Source organism: Hylobates moloch, unplaced genomic scaffold, assembly GCF_009828535.3.
Source record: "Hylobates moloch isolate HMO894 unplaced genomic scaffold, HMol_V3 SCAFFOLD_9, whole genome shotgun sequence".
Classification (NCBI taxonomy): domain Eukaryota; kingdom Metazoa; phylum Chordata; class Mammalia; order Primates; family Hylobatidae; genus Hylobates; species Hylobates moloch.
Genome location: NW_026652284.1, coordinates 118407982 through 118428699, shown reverse-complemented (window position 1 = coordinate 118428699; position 20718 = coordinate 118407982). Strand labels below are relative to the sequence as shown.

Below are 20718 nucleotides of genomic sequence, written 5' to 3'. Positions count from 1 at the left end.
CCAGCTAATTTTTGTTGTTTTTAGTAGAGATGGGGTTTTGCCATGTTGGCCAGTCTGGTCTTGAACGCCTGACTTCAGGTGATCCACTAGGCTTGGCCTCCAAAAGTGCTGGGATTACAGGCATGAGCCACTGTGCCTGGCCTAGGATATTTTTATGTACTAGGAAGGCTGGGAAGTAGTACACACCACATCTGCCAAAACCTTAGCAGCTAGAAGTCAGAGTCATGGTGATGTGTCCGGAATTGGTGGGTTCTTGGTCTCACTGACTTCAAGAATGAAGCCGCGGACCCTCACGGTGAGTGTTACAACTCTTAAGGTGGCGCGTCTGGAGTTTGTTCCTTCTGATGTTCGGATGTGTTCGGCGTTTCTTCCTTCTGGTGGGTTCGTGGTCTCGCTGGCTCAGGAGTGAAGCTGCAGACCTTCACGGTGAGTGTTACAGCTCTTAAGGCGGCACGTCTGGAGCTGTTCGTTCCTCCCAGTGGGCTCGTGGGCTCGCTGGCTTCAGGAGTGAAGCTGCAGATCTTGGCGGTGAGTGTTACAGCTCATAAAAGCAGTGTGGACCCAAAGAGTGAGCAGTAGCAAGATTTATTGCAAAGAGCAAAAGAACAAAGCTTCCACAGTGTGGAAGGGGACCTGAGCGGGTTGCCACTGCTGGCTCGGGCATCCTGCTTTTATTCTCTTATCTGGCCCTCCCCCCCCACATCCTGCTGATTGGTAGAGCCGAGTGGTCTGTTTTGACAGGGTGCTGATTGGTGCGTTTACAATCCCTGAGCTAGACACAAAGGTTCTCTAAGTCCCCACCAGATTAGCTAGATATAGAGTGTCCACACAAAGATTCTCCAAAGCCCCACCAGAGTAGCTAGATACAGAGTGTCAATTGGTGCATTCACAAACCCTGAGCTAGACACAGGGTGCTGATTGGTGTGTTTACAAACCTTGAACTAGATACAGAGTGCCGATTGGTGTATTTACAATCCCTGGGGTAGACATAAAGGTTCTCCACGTCCCCACCAGACTCAGGAGCCCAGCTGGCTTCACCCAGTGGATCCCGCACAGGGGCTGCAGATCGAGCTGCCTGCCATTCCCGCGCCGTGGGTCCGCACTCCTCAGCCCTTGGGTGGTTGATGGGACCGGGCGCCGTGGAGCAGGGGGCGGCGCTCATAGGGGAGGCTCGGGCGGCACAGGAGCCCACGGAGAGGGTGGGAGGCGCAGGCATGGCGGGCTGCAGGTCCGGAGCCCTGCCCCGCGGGAAGGCAGCTAAGGCCTGGTGAGAAATCGAGCGCAACGCCGGTGGGCCGGCACTGCTGGGGGACCCAGTACACCCTCCGCAGCCGCTGGCCGGGGTGCTAAGCCCCTTGCTGCCCGGGGGCCGGCCGCTCCGAGTGCGGAGCCAGCCAAGCCCACGCCCACCCGGAACTCCAGCTGGCCCGCATGCGCCGCTTGCAGCCCCAGTTCCCGCTGGCGCCTCTCCCTCCACACCTCTCTGCAAGCTGAGGGAGCCGGCTCCGGCCTTGGCCAGCCCAGAAAGGGACTCCCAAGGTGCAGCGGTGGGCTGAAGGGCTCCTGAAGTGCCGCCAAAGTGGGAGCCCAGGCAGAGGAGGCGCCCAGAGCGAGGACTGGCTGCATGCTGTCACCTCTCAGTGATACCTAAGAGGAAATGGTTTTCAGTGAAGAGCCAGAATTATCTCAAAGAAATACTGGTAAGTGGGCTTTAACTACTGCCGATGTATTATCCCACTTTCTCCTCCAACAGCCCTACAAAAAATGTTATCATGCAAATGGGGATTAAGTTTCGGAACTCAGATGAGCCAAATGGTTACTTGTCTTGAGAGATAAATATGCCCTTGGAACTGAAGATTGAGAAAAATTTTCAGAATCCTGGAAGCCCTGGGAAAGGAGTGTGAAGAATAAAACCAGGCAGGCCTTGCTTGAGAGTACATTTCTCTTTTTTTTTTTTTTGAGATGGAGTCTGGCTCTGTCGCCCAGGCTGGAGTGCAGTGGCGCAATCTCGGCTCACTGCAAGCTCGAGAGTACGTTTCTTGAAACACGGCTAGAATTCTTTCTGCCTGGTATCATTAAAAAGAAGGTGACAATTTGGCCTAAGAAAATTCACGGAATCCATTTTGAAAGAAAATTATAAGTGGAAAACACCTAAAGAGTTGAAAAGTGGGGAAGTTTCTCAATCTGCTTACTCCAAGGAAATTCTTAAAGGAATTATAAACACTTACCTAATAAGTTAATTTCTAATTCTAAAATAGACCATCTTCAATTTTTTGAAGAGCCCTTGCGTGGAGCAGTGCGATCTCATGGAAACAGTGGCCAAAAGAAAGTTCTCCTATTGCTTTTTATTTCCCTTTGCTTGAAAAAAAATAAACAGCAGAGAAACCTCCAAGAGGCTACCGAGTTCTCTTTGAATTTTTTCTCTGCAGCTGCGCCTGGAACTGCTCCCTGCTGCATTTTACTGCCTCTGTTCATAAGAGCAACAGTCCCTCTCCTGAAAATTGGACTGAATTCCAACAAGTCGGCAACCTGCATGAAGACAAGGTACAGTGCCTCTCAGTCATATTTTCAGGCCTCAGAAGTCCTATTTTTTTCTGTGATATTCATATGTCGTACCTGAGCGAGTTAGAGAAAACGCCACACTTTGAGACGAATTAAGAGTCCGTTTAGCCGGCAGCCAAGAGAGGGCTAACGCTCAAAGTTCTCTCGGCCCCGAAGAAGGGGCTAGATTTTCTTTTATACTTTGGTTTAGAAAGGGGAGGGGGGGGTCCTAGTTAAAACAGTTTTACAGAAGTAAAGTAGACAAAAAAGTTAAAAGGATAAATGGTTACAGGAAAGTGAACAGTTCCAGGTGCAGGGGCTTTAAGACTATTACAAGGTTATAGACGCGGGGCTTTGGGCGTTATCAATCGGACGAATTCCTGGCAACTGTGGATATTGCTCGCCACAGTATCTCATCAGTTAATTGCATTCTTGGATGTGCTGGGAGTCAGCTTGCACAAGTTATGTCCTTGAGGAAGGGGCGGCCAGTGAAAGAGCCAAGATGGAGCCTGTCTGGCTCTCTTAGCTAAGGGAGGGTCGATTCAGGTGGAAACAAGGCTAGGTGATTAAAGGAAAGGGAGAGTCTAAAAACAGGGTTAGAAAAACAAGGTTGGGCATTACATTAACATCGTAGCTCTTCCTACCTTTTTTTTTTTTTTTTTTTTTGAGACAGAGTCTCACTCTTGTCATGCAGGCTGGAGTGCAATGGCATGATCTTGGCTCACTGCAACCTCCGTCTCCTGGGTTCAAGCCATTCTTCTGCCTCAGCCTCAAGAGTAGCTGGGATTACAAGCGCCCACTACCACACCTAACTAATTTTTGTAGCTTTAGTAGAGATGGGATTTCACCATGTTGGCCAGGCTGGTCTCAAACTCCTGAGCTCAGGTGATCCACCTGCCTCGGCCTCCCAAAGTGCTGGTATTACAGGTGTGAGCCACGGTGCTTGGCCCCTACTTTTATACTGATTTTTATACAAGCATTTTCTAGGACATATGGAAAGTTACTTGTGTAGTTTTATTTCTACTAAGACCCTGCACTTACCTGATGTCAATAACCACATCTTCTCTTTGACCTGAAAACTTGCCTGGCATCAACCTCATGACTCATTTTTCACAAAAACTTCCAGTAAACTTTCACTTACTGGCCATATTGGTAACCCTTATCCATGTCCACAAGTAGCAGAGTGAGGTTTGAGTCCAGGTGTAAGTAACTCGAAGGCCTATTTTTTTCTTTCCATTTATACCATCTTGTCTCTTTGAGTTTTGCCGTTATATAAAATATTTTATTTTTTCATGGAGTCAATAAAATCTGATTTTGATCATTGGTTTAACCATAAGCTCTAGTCAGTGTTCTCATTTGCAACTAACAGAACTCCCTTCAGATGATTAAGCGGAAAGAAATTGTATTAAACGCAAGGATACCTCCAAATACTGACAGGGCTGCACTGCAGGCTCTGAGCTTCCTGGAATGACTTCCAAAGCCACACCGCAGAATGAACTATCCAGGGAGTTTCTGCTTTTACCAAGGTCAGGAAACTGTGAATTAAAAAGCCCAACCCTATTAGCAAGATTCAGGATTGTGCTGCTTTTGTTACAATCCTTGCAGGTCAAATGGGTGCCTTTTATACCCTACCACTCTCCCCAGGGGTAAACTCCAAACAGAACTTCCCTTTCGTGTTAATGTCTCTAACCAGCACCTCTGGGAAATGTAGTTTTTAGCTTTCTTTCCTTTGTAAACCAGGTGAGCCATGGGATGGGCATTAAGTGAGCCAATTCACTGAACTTCTGTATTCAGATGAACAAATCTACTTTTGACAAATCTCTTGGCCTCTCTTCACCTTTGTCTTTTTGTGTAAAGATAGATGTTATTTCGGTACTGCCTGCCTCTCAGGGATGTTTGTCAGAATGGGATGCTGAACGTTAATGCACTTCAGAAACAGAAACAAATATCTTCAAGATGTTGTAATTAATATAGACATTAGAGAATGTGTGAGCAAAACTTGGAGGTCATTTTCTACCTAAACGGACAATTGTATGTGGCCTTAAGCGTGTTAATAGGAAGGAGGCAGCCTAACATTTATCCAGTACATGCCATGTGCTAGGAACATTTACAGATGACTTTACAGTGTCCCTCATATTCATGAATCATAATGATGCTGGAGATTAGAAGCAAACTCTTTCCTTACGAAGGTGATTTGGTTTTGTTGAATGCCATAGCAGGATGAGGTGATCACAAGACAGACATCATTGCTCTTCGAAAGAATGGAGTATTCTATTTATTAAAAGTATCTGGAATTCTATTGTGTGTGAGTCTGTGCAGGAAAACAATGAGTCTCAAAGTGAAAAAAACCTTGGATTCCTGGTTCCTACAGCACTTTTGTTCAGATGCTCTGTGTTATTTTGCTACACAAAAAGGGAGCTTGAATTTCATGTGAAGTGTAAAAACCAAGGAGAGAAATCCTACTTGGGGCCATCAAGTATTATAGCGTTTGTGGTCATGAATGATTAAATAGATAGGAGAAGTATAATTCTCAATAAACACCAAATGAATTGTTTAGATGAAACTCAAAGTTTGCCAATTGAATTTTTTAAAAGGCACATAATTCTTTATTTGGTTTTATTTGTTCTCCATCCCAAAAGAATATTGAATGATGGAACTTGGGCAGCACAAATGCCTTGGATTCTTAGTCCTCAGTGTTATTTTGTTTTGTTTTAATTGGCTCTTTTAAAGGGACTGTGTGGTCAAGAGGCAAACACAGAGCAAACAGAGGGAGGGAGAAGGGGGCAGTCTGCACCGGCCTGGGTTTTGATCTCCCATCCATTACTTATTAGACTGAGATTTCTGGCAATTTTATTGAACTTTTGGATACACAGTTTCTTCATCTTTAAAATATGGATAATTATTGCAATTTCAGGAGCTTAGTAACTGTTGCATTAAATCATAAATGTAGAATATTTATCTTGACAAATAGTAAGTGCTAATAAGTGGTCATCCTCCTACACTCATTTCTTTTCCTAAATCCAGAGTTGCTAAAATCCAAGAGTCCCTTAAATTCAGAATATCATCTCTAAAGAATATGGCTGGCAGTAATACAATTAGTATCATATATATTTGTGATTAATGGGACAGAAATTACCCCATTCATTGCCAGGGTGGGTGAAGGGCAATATCAGTTGAGGTGCCCAGTCATGACCAGAGGAGTAGGCACAATCTCTGGTCATGTTTAGCAAGAAAATCCTGCACAAGTAACCCATTACCTAACCGATAATAGGAATATAGAATTCTTTTGATGGGAGAATTTAGCAAGAAAATCCTGAACAAGTAACCCATTACCTAACCGATAATAGGAATGTAGAATTCTTTTGATGGGAGATCCATGAAGGGTGAGATTTTTCCCTTAAGGCAGAAAAAATCTGTAGAGTCTCCTTGTAAGTGGGAGGGCCCATGTTACAAAAGCAAGATTCCAGGGGTGAGAAAAGGGGTAAGCAAGAGAAGAAACTGAAGAATGAGTTCTAGAAGGAGATGTTTATTAGACAGATTACCAATTACTCAGACAGAGATTTGCATAGAAAACAAGAAGAGACTGTCAAGACCCTAACTGGGGTTGAGGAAGACTCTGCCATAGAGAGTTCACTTATTAAAACTGGAGTACAAATTCAGGACAGGGTAGCCAAGGGGCCCTGAGGCTGGGTCCTACAGAAACCGATGAGAGATCTTCTGGTATAAGTTGGGTGGAATGAGCAGGGTTCGGGTTACAAGCTGGCTACTTGGCCTGACGCAAGGAGCTTCTGATACTTCAATAAAAATCTAAAAAGTCGGCCGGGCGCGGTGGCTCACGCTTGTAATCCCAGCACTTTGGGAGGCCGAGGCAGGCGGATCACGAGGTCAGCAGATCGAGACCACGGTGAAACCCTGTCTCTACTAAAAATACAAAAAAATTAGCCGGGCGTGGTGGCGGGCGCCTGTAGTCCCAGCCACTCGGAGAGGCTGAGGCAGGAGAATGGCGTGAACCCGGGAGGCGGAGTTTGCAGTGGGCCCAGATCACGCCACTGCACTCCAGCCTGGGCGACAGAGCAAGACTCCGTCTCAAAAAAAAAAAAAAAAATAAAAAGTCTACTCCAACCTCTTTTTATAGAACATATAGTGTATTCCTCATTGGCCTTAAAACTTATATTTGAATTCAAGATATCTAGTGTTGAGTTTTGATCCCTCTGTTTCTTAAGCTAGTCATTCAACTTGTGAAACACTGGTTCACCGTAACTACTGGGTTGTAAGCATCCAGTGTGGTAGTAGGTATGAAGAAATAGAGCAGTGATTATTTTTTGTTCTAATCTTGTACTACCTAATATGGTAGCAACATGTGTCTATGGAACCCTTAAAATATGTTGAAATTGAGATATTCTGTAAGTGTAAAACACACACTGAATTTCAGAGACATGGTGTGAAAAAATGTACTATCCCACTAATAATGTTTATATTGATCACATGTTAAAAATCACATTTTAGACATATTAAGTTAAACATAATCCACCATAATACCTGTGGAAATGAAAAGGAAAAGTTAAATAGAATATATTGTTGAAATTAATTTTACTTGTTGATTTTTACTTTTAAAAATGTGTCTATTAGATAATTTAAAATTGCATATGTGGCTCACCTTATATTTCCTTTGGAGAGTGCTGCTCTACACAGTCTTTCTCCTTCTTCTCTTTCTTCTCCTACACAGTTGTCTCCTTCAGGCAACAGCTCTAATTTTTATTCGTGGAGTGGCTCTAGTCCTAATGGTAGAATATACGAGCAAGCACAACACGTTACACTGGCGATTGCTTCAGGAGTGAGCCTTGATTCGATCTCATCCACCAGACAGCATGTGATGACAATGGCAACATAGTCTAACCTGTACAACTTCTACTTGACAATGCAGAGTCTGCCATGCTAGGGACTATGAGACAGAGCCTGAGAATGAAGCCAATCAGAGGAAGCAGATCCAAAAGCTGCCTCAGATTAACACTCAAATGGTCTCTGCAGTCAGATTCATCACTTGGGTTTTCCAGTTCCATGAGCCAACGCACTTTCTTGCTTATGTCACATCAGACTTCTTTTTTTCTACTTCCAATACAAATAATTCTAATTATTTCCAGGGACCTTTCAACGGTAAAGAAGGTCCTGCATATACACTGCCTGCCTGTGCTGATCATTTCTTCTGGAAAAGATGAAGCTTAGGAATGTGTAGTGACTTGTCCAAAGCCACAAGGTAAAAAAAAAGCTCAGGTTCTGAACTAGCAAAGGATCCTCCTTACTCCCAGACAATGCAAATCCCACTGCCACTCTGGCATAAGAGTGAGAATACGTGATGCACAACAGTCCAATGTCTGATGTTCAGACACTGGGTCTGGCTCACACTTCCTTTGTCTCTCCTGCCCTGTCTAGCCTTGCAGCATGTACACCAACCCTGATTCTAAGCCAGTTTTTCCTTGTCAGGAATCAAGGCTCAGGGTACATTAAACACTTTGGGCTATCAGCCAGGGAGTCTTGAAATATTCCTATTGCATTGAACTCCAAATCAATTGTATGTTGAATGAGCCCTGAGTACCTGCTTAACCATGGTGTCCATCTTTCTCTTGAACCTTGAATCCTAGGCTAAGGGTAGAGGTTTTCCTTACCTTAGTCACTGGAATCACCATTTTGCACTCACTCTAGGAGGGGTGAGTGGGGCATGGGAAGAAGGGATGTTTTACTAAGTAGGCCCTCTTCATGGAATCATAAGCTGGAACAAAAGTTTCCCCTCTAACAAGAAGGACCATAGAGAAAGATGTAACCAAGCCGTACACGAGTAGATTTTCTTTTTTCATAACCCACACATCTACTAGTCTAGCTGGTGCCTCAACACCAAGTTCACAATCATCTCCTTAGCTTGTGGTGGTCTTTTCTAAATACTCCTCTAGGACAATTAATTTCTTCAGTACTTTTATGTACCTCCGAATTGTCTCAATCTCTGAATGAGGATATCGTGGAGACACCCAGAAAAGTCCAGACCTGACATTTGTCTGAGCCCACTTAGCACGTTAGACACGGGGAAGCATGCGTGTATTGGTAAGAAGTTCACCATCAAATCAACAGGAGGGAAAAGCCAGTTGAATGACTAGATGCTGCTGGTATATTTCTGAAAAATAAAAACGTGTGAAATATTAAAGAAGCTCTAAGATTTTCTACTTTCTAAATTATAATTAAAAACCTTGCATAATGACCATCTTGGAGCCTGCTGAACCTGAGGTGGGAGCTCTGAATGCTGGAGAACATCTGTTTCCAAACACCAGCCAGCCTTTTCCTTCTCAACAGGTGTCTGAGAAAAGCCTGGAATGTGCTGCACTCAGATCCCTACGGGGAGAGTGGAGGAGGCGGCAGCCTTTGCATTTTCTCTCGTAGAACTTCTCCAGTATCTCACTGTGGCTATTACTTTTTCACACTTGGGGTGTATGTATGTGAAGCACAGCATGCTGTTGACCCTTTTCAAGATTAGCATGAATAAGTCCCTTGTGAGATAGATGAGCTTTGTTTCTTTATTATTTATACATTATTGTATGTTTTAGGTGTTGCATAGTAAAATTTTAATGGGTAAATAGAGAAAAAAGTAAATAATGTATTCTTAACTTTTAAAAAAAAAATTTTTGGATGCTATCAGAGGAAAAAACAAAAGTTGTTTACTGTGAATACTATAGACTGAATTCATTGATGTTCACTCCGAACTCCCTGTATGTATTCTGGTCTCAAAGGGGTCAGAAACTTAAGTAGTTGCTAGGTTTTCTCAGCTGTACTTGCTACTAGGTTTCTAGATGTGATTTAGAGCATTCCAATTAGGCGTTTCTTTGAATTCAGAACTAGGATAAGGTGAAAGGCATCTATTTATTTGATGCTGATTGTGGCCTGATTGTGGAACTGGTGGTTTGCAGGTGGATTCCCTGATTGGCAGGCAATGTTCTGATACTAAAGCCTCCTCATCCCTAAGGAGCAGCAGCACCTGGCAAGCTAGTTCTGCACTGAGCTTTGGGGCTTCTTCCTGGAAGCTCACTTTAGTAGTCTGCTTCTTCAGCCATCCCAACAATTCAGTGATCTGCTTAGTACTCTAAGTAGTCCCTTCAACTAGCAGGAGACAATTCCATTCTCTGAAAATTAACCTTAATTGAAATATTATTCAATGAATATGCTTAAAAATAGGAAAGAAAATGAATTTAAAACAATGTAATATTCCAAGTAGGAGAAGACTGACATTATCGGCATCACAGCTTCTGTCCAGACATCATCTTCTTCTCAGTGCTGCCGAAACCCTCCCTTCACTTGGGGTGTCACAGAACTCTGTTGACTCCAACTAAAATTTGTATAAATGAAGTCCTCAAACTTTCTAAAAAGTGTATTCTGTCCCTGCTGTTCTTCCTCTGAGATTCTTGGGCTTCTGTTCATCTCTTGGAGCAAATGTCTCCTCATATGCTTTAAATTAGACCAGGCAGAAAGTGGAAAAAAGGCCGTCTGGACTATTTAGCAGATCAAGGAAATAAAGTTTATGTTTTATCTTTAGAAGGGAAGGGAAAAGGCAAGGTGAGTATTATAAAGTCACGAGGAAGGCAGAGCGTGGTGGCTCACGCCTGTAATCCCGGCACTCTGGGAGGTTGAGGCAGGCAGATCACCTGAGATCAGGAGTTTGAGACCAGCCGGGCCAACATGGCAAAACCCGTCTTTACTAAAAATACAAAAAAATTAGCTGCTGTGGTGCCACGCACTTGTAATTCCAGCTACTCAGGAGGCTGAGGCAAGAGAATTGCTTGAACCTGGGAGGCAGAGGTTGCAGTGAGCTGAGATGGCGCCACTGCACTTCAGCCTTGGCGACAGAGTGAGACTCCGTCTCAAAAAATAAATAAAGTCATGGGGGTGATGGGAGGCTCTCCATGTGACTGTGGGACCTGTGGAAGAGGCTCCACATGGTTCCCAAGTGGCATGGTGAAACCTTCCCGAGGGAGAGGCTGTCAACCAGCCTTTCTTACAAGCAATTCATTGTGCCCAGATGCTTAGAAAGAAAACAGCTTTTAAAAGCAGACACCGTGTTAAAAATCACATGGGTAGTCTGTGGGCAAGAAACCACAACACAAAGAATGTTTGACTCCTTTCTTGAAAGACTCTTGAGAGAAGCAAAGAGTCTGGATTCAAGTTCTAAGTTCTTTGTTCTATTTTTTTAAAAATATATATACAGCTCAAAATCCCAGGCATAGATAGAGACTTACAGCAAAGCATATTGGTCCTCATTCTGATAGCCCCTAGCACACAGTTCCCTAATTCTGTATCTATGCAGCTCTCTCTCCCACTGAAGGGCTTCTTCATGCGGGGGCTGTCTATGTCACAGTGGCAAAAGCATGCATTTCAAAACTGGGCTGAAGCAAATTAACATCCAAGCTTAGCCAGTTTTTAACGCTACTTTGTCCACAGTTTTAAATTCTCACCATGGCTGCTTCATTAATAAAAATGGGTAAAATAATGTCTCATAACTCAAGCCAGAATGAGATAATGTGGGCAAGACACTTAACAGAATGTCTGGTTCTTGGGGAGCAATCAAAACCACCTGCTAATATGTGCTATTTTTATTTCCAGGACTGAGTCCTAGAGCATCCAGTAAATAATAATAAATAACAAATGCTAATCAAATTTAAGTTCATAAATGAAGGAACTTTGAGTCAGAACTGAGTTCAGTTCAGTGGCTTACCCTGTAGTAGTTAAGGGCCTTGGACAAAGCTATCTCACTGTACCACTGGAGTCCTTATTTATTAAGTCATAATAACAGCTTATTTCTCACAGAGATACTATGATAGCAAATATGAATATGTAGTTGAAAGTTCTTTGTAAATCTCTATAAGTGAAGGCTATAAATATCAGTTAAGAATTACTCTTTGTCTCTGCCAGCATTCTCACTTGCTGGTTTTCAAACCTAGAAGAACACCTTTCAACTGCCTTCTGAATATATATGCAGGAATTCAGGATAGAATATTCTAACATTTGGTTAAACCCCTAAAGGGGTAATTCTTAAAATAAGGGATCTTCTATAAAGACTTTTCCCTTTGTTTACTAAATGTTTCTTACAAAGTCATTATTCCTCTTGTTTTGAAAAATGCATGCCATTTCTATAGCACAAATGTAGGACATCAAACGGGAGCTTCATGGACCAGCTACTATGTGCAGTGGTAGAAATAGAACAGAGAAGTTGAGATTGTAAAAGCTTGAAAGGGGAAAAGAAGACAGTGTGTGAACTGTTCAATGTGAGGAAAGCAATGTGTTCTCTCTCTTTTAGTCTTCGTGCTCACACTCACATTTGATCTCTTTAATGTAGTCTCACAACGACATTTGCAGTTACACGTTAGAAATTAGCATCATTCTCTTTCGAGAAAGGAGAGAATGTGAGAGACTTCTCATGCTCTTTATAAAAATTTTTCAATACTTGCTCTGGGTGGTCCAAAAACCGTGTTTGAAATGTGTGAGCAAGTAGTATTCTTGGCATGGCTGGTACGAGATGTGCATTTCCTCCAAAGGCACCTTTTTATACCAGGACCTAGACTTTCCCGACCTCTCCTTTCTCAGAAACTGAACAAAGCAAGATTCTTTAAGGCCAGGATTCTAATGAGGAGCACTGTTCAGTCCAGGATGATATTTAATTCTCTCATAGTCCCTATAATACATTTCTACATTTGTTAAAGATTTATTTTTTATTTCAATAGGTTTTTAGGGAGCAGGTGGTGTTTGGCTAGATGAACAAGTTCTTTAGTGGTGATTTCTGAGATAAAACCGCTTTCCATCCAGTCATTCAAAAGGCAGGATCTGGGGGGTAGAAAATTATTCATCTCAGGCTTAAAAATCATTTGAGACCCAACCCAGCCTTAGCTCCCTTCAGGCTCCAAAGGTTTTCTTGGCTGTACCTGTACAAGGAAACTGGAAGCGTTGTCTATTTTGATTATTCTCTGTCGTTGTAGGGAGGGGCAGGGCAATTTATCCAAGAACACACAAAGCCAGATTGTTTAATCAAATTAAAAGGGAGTAAGCACACTAGAGCTTGAGTCTCGATGAAAGCAACAGCAACGGTTTCTTATACTCCAAAAATATTTTGAAGCATACAAAATGGATTCATATAGTTTTTTTCTTTTTTATCGATTGTTCTATTTTTATTTTATAATTTCAGCTTTTATTTTAGATTCAGGGAGTCCATGCAGTTTTGTTACATGGGTATATTTCGTGATGCAGAAATAGTAGTCCCCAGGGTGTATTTTTGCCATCTTTATGTCCATGAGTACTCAGTGCTTAGCTCCCACTTATAAGTGAGAACATGCCTTTCTTGGCTTTCTGTTCCTTCATTAATTCACTTAGGATAATGGCCTCCAGCTGCATCCATGTTGCTTCAAAAAACATGATTTTATTCTTTTTTTATGGGTATATGGTATTGCATAGTGTATATGTGCTACATTTTCTTTATCCAATCCACCATTCATAGGCACCTAGGTTCATTCTATGGCTTTGCTATTGTTAATAGTGCTGTGATGAACACACAAGTGCATGGGTCTTTTTGAGAGAATGATTCATTTTATTTTGGATATATACCCAGTAATGAGATTGCTAGGTCTAATGGTAGTTCTCTTTTCAATTCTTTGAGAAATCTCCAAACTGCTTTCCACAGTGGCCGAACTAATTTACATTCCTACCAACAGGATAAGCATTCCCATTTTTTCTGCAGCCTCACCAGCATCTGTTGTTTTCTGACTTTTTAGTAATAGCCATTCTGAGTGGTGTGAGATGGTTTCTTATTGGGGTTTTGATTTGCATTTATCTGATGCTAGCAACGTTGAACCTTTTTTCATTTGTATGTTGGCTGCTTATATGTCTTCTATTGAGAAGTGTCTGTCCATGTCTTTTGCTAATTTTTGAATGGAGTCATTTTCTGCATGTTCAATTATTTACATTCCTTATAGAATGTGGATATTAGACTTTTGTCAGATTTATAGTTTGCAAATATTTTCTGCCATTCTGTAGGCTGTTTATTTTGTGGATAGTTTCATTTGCTGTGCTCTTTAGTTTAATTAGGTTCCATTTCATATACATTTTCTAATAGGAGTTTCAGAACAGATTGGTTTAGGAAATTTCCATTTTTTTTCATTAAATTTTTTATCAATGTGGACTCCTATGTAGTTTTAAGACATAATGCAAAGACAGCCTATCTACCGTTTATTCGGCTTCCCTCAATGGTAACATCTTGTAAAACTATAGTGCCATATCATAGCCATGATTCAGCTCCCTCCAGTGGTAACATCTTTTAAAACCAAAGTACACCGTCATAGCCATGACACTGATACAATCCATTAATCTTATTCAGATATCACCCATTTTACTTGTACTATTTATTTATAGGTCTTTGTGTGTGCATGTGTGTGTGCAGTACCATAGAATTGTGCCACCTGTGTAGGAGCATGTATTCACCACCACAGTAAAAATACAGAACTGCTTAGTCATCACAAAAATTCTTCATTTTCCCTTGATGACCACACCTGTTTTCCTCTAGCCACCTGTTCACTCATCCCTAAACCCTGGCAACCACTAATATTTTCATTTATGTAAAAAATTACATAAACAAAATCATTCAGTTTGGGATGTATTGATTTTTTTTCACTAAACATAAATTCCTGAAGTTTTATCCAAGTTTTTGCATGTATCAATTTTTTTTTTATATATAGAGAACTAGAATTTCAAGGTATGTATGTACCATGGTTTGTTCAATCATTTGCCTGCTGAAGGACACGGCTGTTTCTTGGTTTTGGTTATTAATAATAAAGCAGCTATGAGCAATCTTGTCTAGGTTTCTGTGTGAACATATGCTTTCATTTTCCAGAAGAGCACAGTTGGTTGGGTAGATTGGAAATTGTATTTTGTTTTATAGGAAGTTGCCAAGCTGTATTCTAGCCATTTTGCATTTTCACCAGCAAGGCGTGAGTGATTCAGTTTCTCTGCATCCTTGCCGGCATTTGGTATTTTTACTTAAAAAAATAATTTTAGCCGTTCCGATAGGTCTGTAGTGATAGCTCATCATGATTTCAATTTATATTTCCCTGGTAGCTAATGGTGTTGAAATTCTTTATATGCACTTATTTGCCCTCTGTTTATCGTCTCAGTAAAATGCCTGTTATTGTCCTTTGCCCATTTGCTAATTGGAATGTTTGTTTATTCATTTTACTTTTTTTTTTTTTTTTAAGTTTTGAGATCTCTTTTCCACATTGTAGATACTAGTCTTTTGTTGGAGAAGTGGTTTGCAAGTAATTACCCCCAGTTTTCAGGGTTTTTTTTCACCCTCATTTTGATGAGGTGTAATTTATCAATTTTTCCTTTTGTGGATCAAGCTTATAGTATCAAGTCTAAGAACTGTTTGCCTAGCCTAAGAACCTAAAAATTTTCTTCTATGATTTATTGTATATTTATATGATGTTATATGTATTATATTTTATATAGCATAATATTTACTATATTTCTGTGTCTCACTTTGGAGAACATGATTGGTTTTGAGTTAGTGCTTGTGTGAGGTGAGAGGTTTAGGTCAGGGTTCACTTTCTTGCTTGGATTGAATGGATGATCAACTGCCCCAGATCTATTTGTTAAACATTTCTTATTGATTTGCATTTGCACCTTTGTAAAAAAAAAACCTGTTGAGTTTATTTATTTGGGTCTATTTCTGGGTTCTCTATTCTGTTCCATTAGGCTATCCATCCACGCCTCCACCAACACTCCACTGTCTCAATTACTGCATGTAAATAGTAAACCTTAATATCAGATAAGTGATTACTCCTACATTCTTTGTCAGACTGTTCTAGCTATTTTAGGGCTCACTCCTTTCTGCACAAGTTTTATATTAAGCTTTTTAGGTCTGTAATAAAATCTTGCTGAGGTTTGATAAGAATTGCATTAAATTTATACATCAATTTATAAATAATCTTTACTAGTTTAACACTTCCACTTCATGAGTTTCTATTTACTCTCCTAATCTATATTTGATATATAGCTCTCTATTTACTTAGATCTTTTAGAAAATGTCTTTAATCAACAATTTGTAATTTTCAACATACATACTTTTTTGTTAAGTGTATACCTAAGTATTTTATTTTCTTTGGAGAAATTGTAAATGTTATTGTATCTTTTAACATAGAAACATCAGTCTCTATGTTTGTATTATTTATATATAGATATGAAATTGATTTTTATGCATTGATCTTGAATCCTGCAACCTTGTCGAACCCATCCGCAAATAGAAACAATTTTTTTTATTTCTGCCTTTTCAATCTGCCTTTTTTATTTCTCTTTTCTTATTTTGTTGACTGAAATTCCCAGTAATATATTGAATAAAAGTTATATATTTATTCATTTTACTGTTTTAAAGTTTTGAGATCTTTTTTCTACATTGTAGATACTGGTCATTTGGTGAAAAAGTGGCTTGCAAATATTTACCCCAATTTTCATTTTTTTACCCTCATTTTGATGAGGTATAATTTATCAATTTTTCTTTTCATGGATGAAGTTTGTAGTGAGACGTAGAACTGTTTGCGTCCCTCCATCTCCTCCATCTTCTGTCCTTTCATGTCCTCTTCCTTTGTAACTTACTCCTCCTGCACCCTTGTCTCATCTCCCGTACTTTTTCTTTACCATTACCGTCCACATTCCCTCCAAAACTTCTCCTGTCTCCCTCCTCTGTTTCCCTTCTTCTCCCACCCTTCCTTGCTTCCCCGTTGTAGTTTTTAAAAATTTACATTTTAAAATAGCTAGAAGAGAATCACTTGAACGTTCCTATCATAAAGAAAAGATAAATATTGAAGTTGATGGATATCCCAATAACCCAGATTTGATCTTTACACATTATATGAAGGTATCAAAATATCACATGTATCCTGAAAGTGTGTACATCTATTATGCAGCAATGAAAATAGTGATAAAGAAATTTTTAAAATATTTGCTTATTTATTGTAAATAAAAAATGTATCCATTTAAGGTGTACAAGTTGATGTTTTGTTATAGGTATACACAGTAAAACAATCACTACAGGCTGGCCCGGGTGTGGTGGCTCATGCCTGTAATCCCAGCACTTTGGGAGGCTGAGGAGGGTGGATCACGAGGTCAGGAGATCAACACCATCCTGGCTAACAAGGTGAAACCCCGTCTCTACTAAAAAATACAAAATATTAGCCGGGCATGGTGGCGGGCACCTGTAGTCCCAGCTACTCGGGAGGCTGAGGCAGGAGAATTGATTGAACCTGGGAGGCAGAGGTTGTAGTGAGCCAAGATTGCGCCACTGCACTCCAGCCTGGGCAACAGAGCGAGACTCCATTTCAAAAAAAAAATGTATACATATATATCAAGATATATATATATTCCTTGATATATATCATGAGATATATATATATCAAGGAATATATATATGAAGGAAAAGAACATGACAGGCATAGGTTAAAGCAGATACAAAAGTCCATGGGGGTAGAAGAGTAGTTGGCATACATGAACGAGAGAAAAGAAAAATAGCTGGGGGTGGGGATGAGGGGCAGGTGGAAATGAAGTGGGCGAGGTAGCCAAGAGCCATGTGATATTATTCCTTGAAGCCCATGGTGGGGATTTGTAATTTTCTTCCAAATACGAAAAGAAGCCAGTGGAAGATTTTGATCAGACAAGAAAGGTTACAGTCTGACTTACACTTTTAAAAGATCCACTCTAAGTCGCATAATAGAGAACCTCTAGAATTGGATCAAGACTAGAAGCAGGGGGACTATTCAGAAGTTATTATAATAATGCGAGTTGGAAATCCTGGTGATTTGGACCAGTGCAGTTGGGGTGAGCAGAGATTGGGGATTTATTTAGAATGCATGAAAAGGCAGAATCTGAGGATTATTTCTGTTTATATTTCAAAACAAGGTGGATCGAGGGTAAAACAAAGATTTTGGCCTCTGCACCTGGAAAATGTTGCCAGTTAGGAAGAAGTCAACAAGAGGATCAAGAATCAGAGAAAAAAGAACAAAAAAGCACGTTTGCACATGTTAAGGTTGAGCTGTTTATTAAATATTCCATAGAGATATCAAGTTAGAAATAGATTCAAATGTAGGGAAGATATCATATATATGAACTTATATGTAGTTTACTCAAAGCTCTAAGAAGTTGTGCAGCCAAACAACTTCTTTAACATTATTTAGCCCATAGTTTCCCAAAGCAATTTGACCTGGAGGCTTGTATTTCTTATGATGTGTGTATATGTATTGCAGATCTAGTGCCTCACAGAATATATTTTGAGATACGCTGATAGATAAATCATAGAATGAAGACCTAATAATTATGTGTCTTGAAAATTGACTGTTGAATTATTTTTTAAAAAAAAAGAAGAAAAGAAACTGTCCCAGTGCATGCATAGAGTCCTGTAGAATCGATGGTTATGCAATGTTTCTCCTCACTGTATTCATGTTAAAATTAGTGAAAAGTCATTGTTGGAGAAAAAATATGCTTAAATAGAATAGAGGCTGGATAACATTGAGTGTTTCTCCGCTACCTTATAAATATGTCAAAACTCTGAAGGGCTAAAGCAATTTATTCTGAAAGTGGGAGTGGAGTAGCGAGGGAGCACTTGGCAGGCTGTTTTCAATCTCTCCTGCTGATGGGTAGGTTCATAAAGCATATGGGCATTGAGTTCAGCCGGATGTTTCAAATTATAGGCAGAAAGACCTCAGTGTCTAATATGTATTTAGTGAGTTTGAAAACACTGATTTTAATGCAACAGACTAGGATGTCATGACACCAAAAGGAGTGGATTAAAATGAGAATAAAAGGTATCAAAGCACTCCCAGCTAGGAAGGTTAAATATCGTTACCTATACAGTCATGCATCGCTTAACAATGAGAATATGCTCAGCAAAACGTGTCCTTAAGTGATTTTGTTGTGAGAACGTTATAGTGTCAGTATACTTAACGCAAACCTAGATAGTATAACCTAATACACACCTAGGCTATATGATGTAGCCTATAGGCATCTACCATGTCTGGAGCTGGCAGGACTTGCAATTGCTCTGGGTGTGAAGCAAGTGAATGCAAAGGCCTAGGACTGAAGACTCTAGAAACACTGTACACTTAGGCCACGCTAAATTTATAGTTTCGTTTCTTCCTTCAATAGTATATTAACCTTAGTTTATCGTAACTTCTTTATAAACTTATTCTCATGAAATCCAGGGTGGCTTCAGCAACAGAGGGAAGGAGAGTAAGGAAAGCCTGGAGCCGCTGGCCCTGTTTATATGGGGAAGAGCATAGAGCATTCTCCACTCAGAGGGTCAGTGGCTGTGGAAGGGGCTGAGTTATGGAGGGGGAAGGCGTGGAGGTTGAAGTACAGGCTGGGAGGAGAGATAATAGTGGCTTGGAGTAGATGATGCCACAGATATGGAGAATGAATTTGACAACTTCTTGCCACCTTCATTCAGTTATCCTAGTGCCAGCCCCCATTGTCTCTCACCAGGATGACCGAGTTTGTCTCTTAACTGGTCTCATTCCTCTGCTGTCCCTTACCCACACAGGACCTACTGGGATATTTCCCTTGAAAATTTTTACTAGCATAAAGCATGCATGCAGAGAAGTGTGCCTACAATAAGCATACGGCTTGATGAACTTTTACAACTTGAGCACCTCCAGTAAACAGCTCCAGATGAAGAATCCGACCCTCTCCCACCATCCTCAGGCTTCCTCCTACTCCCTGCCAGACACAGCCCCTCTCAACATCAACCACTGCCTGACCTCTCACAGCACAGAAGAGTTGTGCCCACTTTTCTACTTTGTATAAATGGAATGCAGTGTGAGATCTTTAGTATCTGATTTTCCCCCCACTTCACGGTATTTGTGACATTCCTGCACATTGACCTATGGGAAATCCTTTAGAAAACATTCATCCTACCATGTCACTCCTCTCCCCCAAGCCCTACCCTGGGTTTTTATGACATTCAATTAAAACTCCTACCTTTCTGCACAGGCGCCCATCTGTTTTGGCTCACACTCCACTCTGGTCTCACTCTGCTTCTTCTTGTAACCCCCTCTCCCTTGATGCTGTGTGTGGGACACGCCAAAATAGTCCCTACATCAAAAAGTTGTCATCTGAGATTGGCAGTACAATGCCCAGTTCAAAAATGTGACTTGTCCTAGGGGCGGGTGTGGTGGCTCATGCCTGTAATCCCAGCACTTTGGGAGGCCGAGGTGGGTGATCACCTGAGGTCAGGAGTTAGAAACCAGCCTGGCCAACATGGTGAAACCCCGTCTCTACTAAAAAAAAAAAAATACAAAAATTAGCTAGCGTGGTGGCACGCACCTGTAGTCCCAGCTACTGGGGAGCTGAGGCAGGAGAATCACTTGAACCCAGGAGACAGAGGTTGCAGCGAGCCGAGATCATGCCACTGCACTCCAGCTTGGGTGAAAGGATGAGACTCCATCTCAAAAACAAACAAACAAAAAACCTGTGACTTGTCTTAGGTCACAGAACTCAGTAAATGTAGAGCCAGTCTTCCATCCCTCTCTCCAGTGTCCAGCATTGTTTCACTCCCTGTGTAGTTTGAGATTCACCCTTCTGCAAAACATGCCACCCACTACCCTTTGCTTGTCTCTCTGTGAGATCTGGAGGCACAACCACCCTTTTCCCTACAGTTCCCCTTTATCTCAGTCGCTCTTTCTCCCACAGCTATACTTAGTCCATATCACTTCCTTCCCTGGAAAACCCACCGGTGCAGACACCAACTGCCCCGCTCACTCAAAGGCTGCTGCCTTAAAAATCCTGTTCATTGGACAAGGTTCTGTTGAATGAAAGTTATTTCCTTCATAGGCATCAGAGAATTTGTAGTTACAGAATTTGGATTTTAGCCTGTCTCTGGCACTTTTAATCTTTAATTTGAAATGCTAACTATTATGCAGCTAGTAGTAACCAGCATTCATAACTGAGAGTGAATTTGGGAGCAAGACCACCTAGATTCGAAGGTCAGCTTTCCTTACATGCTCACGGTGTTTTTATGAGGATTATGAGAGTAAATGCACATAAGGCATCTAGAAGGCCAGCCCAGAGCAGTGCTCAATGCATAATGCCTGTTATTACCATGATCTGCCACCACCT

At 41.1% G+C, this 20718-nt stretch overlaps 1 pseudogene; it reads left to right on the top strand.

The window, feature by feature from the left end:
* Positions 1-1657: 1657 nt before the first annotated feature.
* Positions 1658-20718, top strand: part of LOC131384168 (uncharacterized) — a 266466-nt pseudogene continuing 247405 nt past the window's right edge.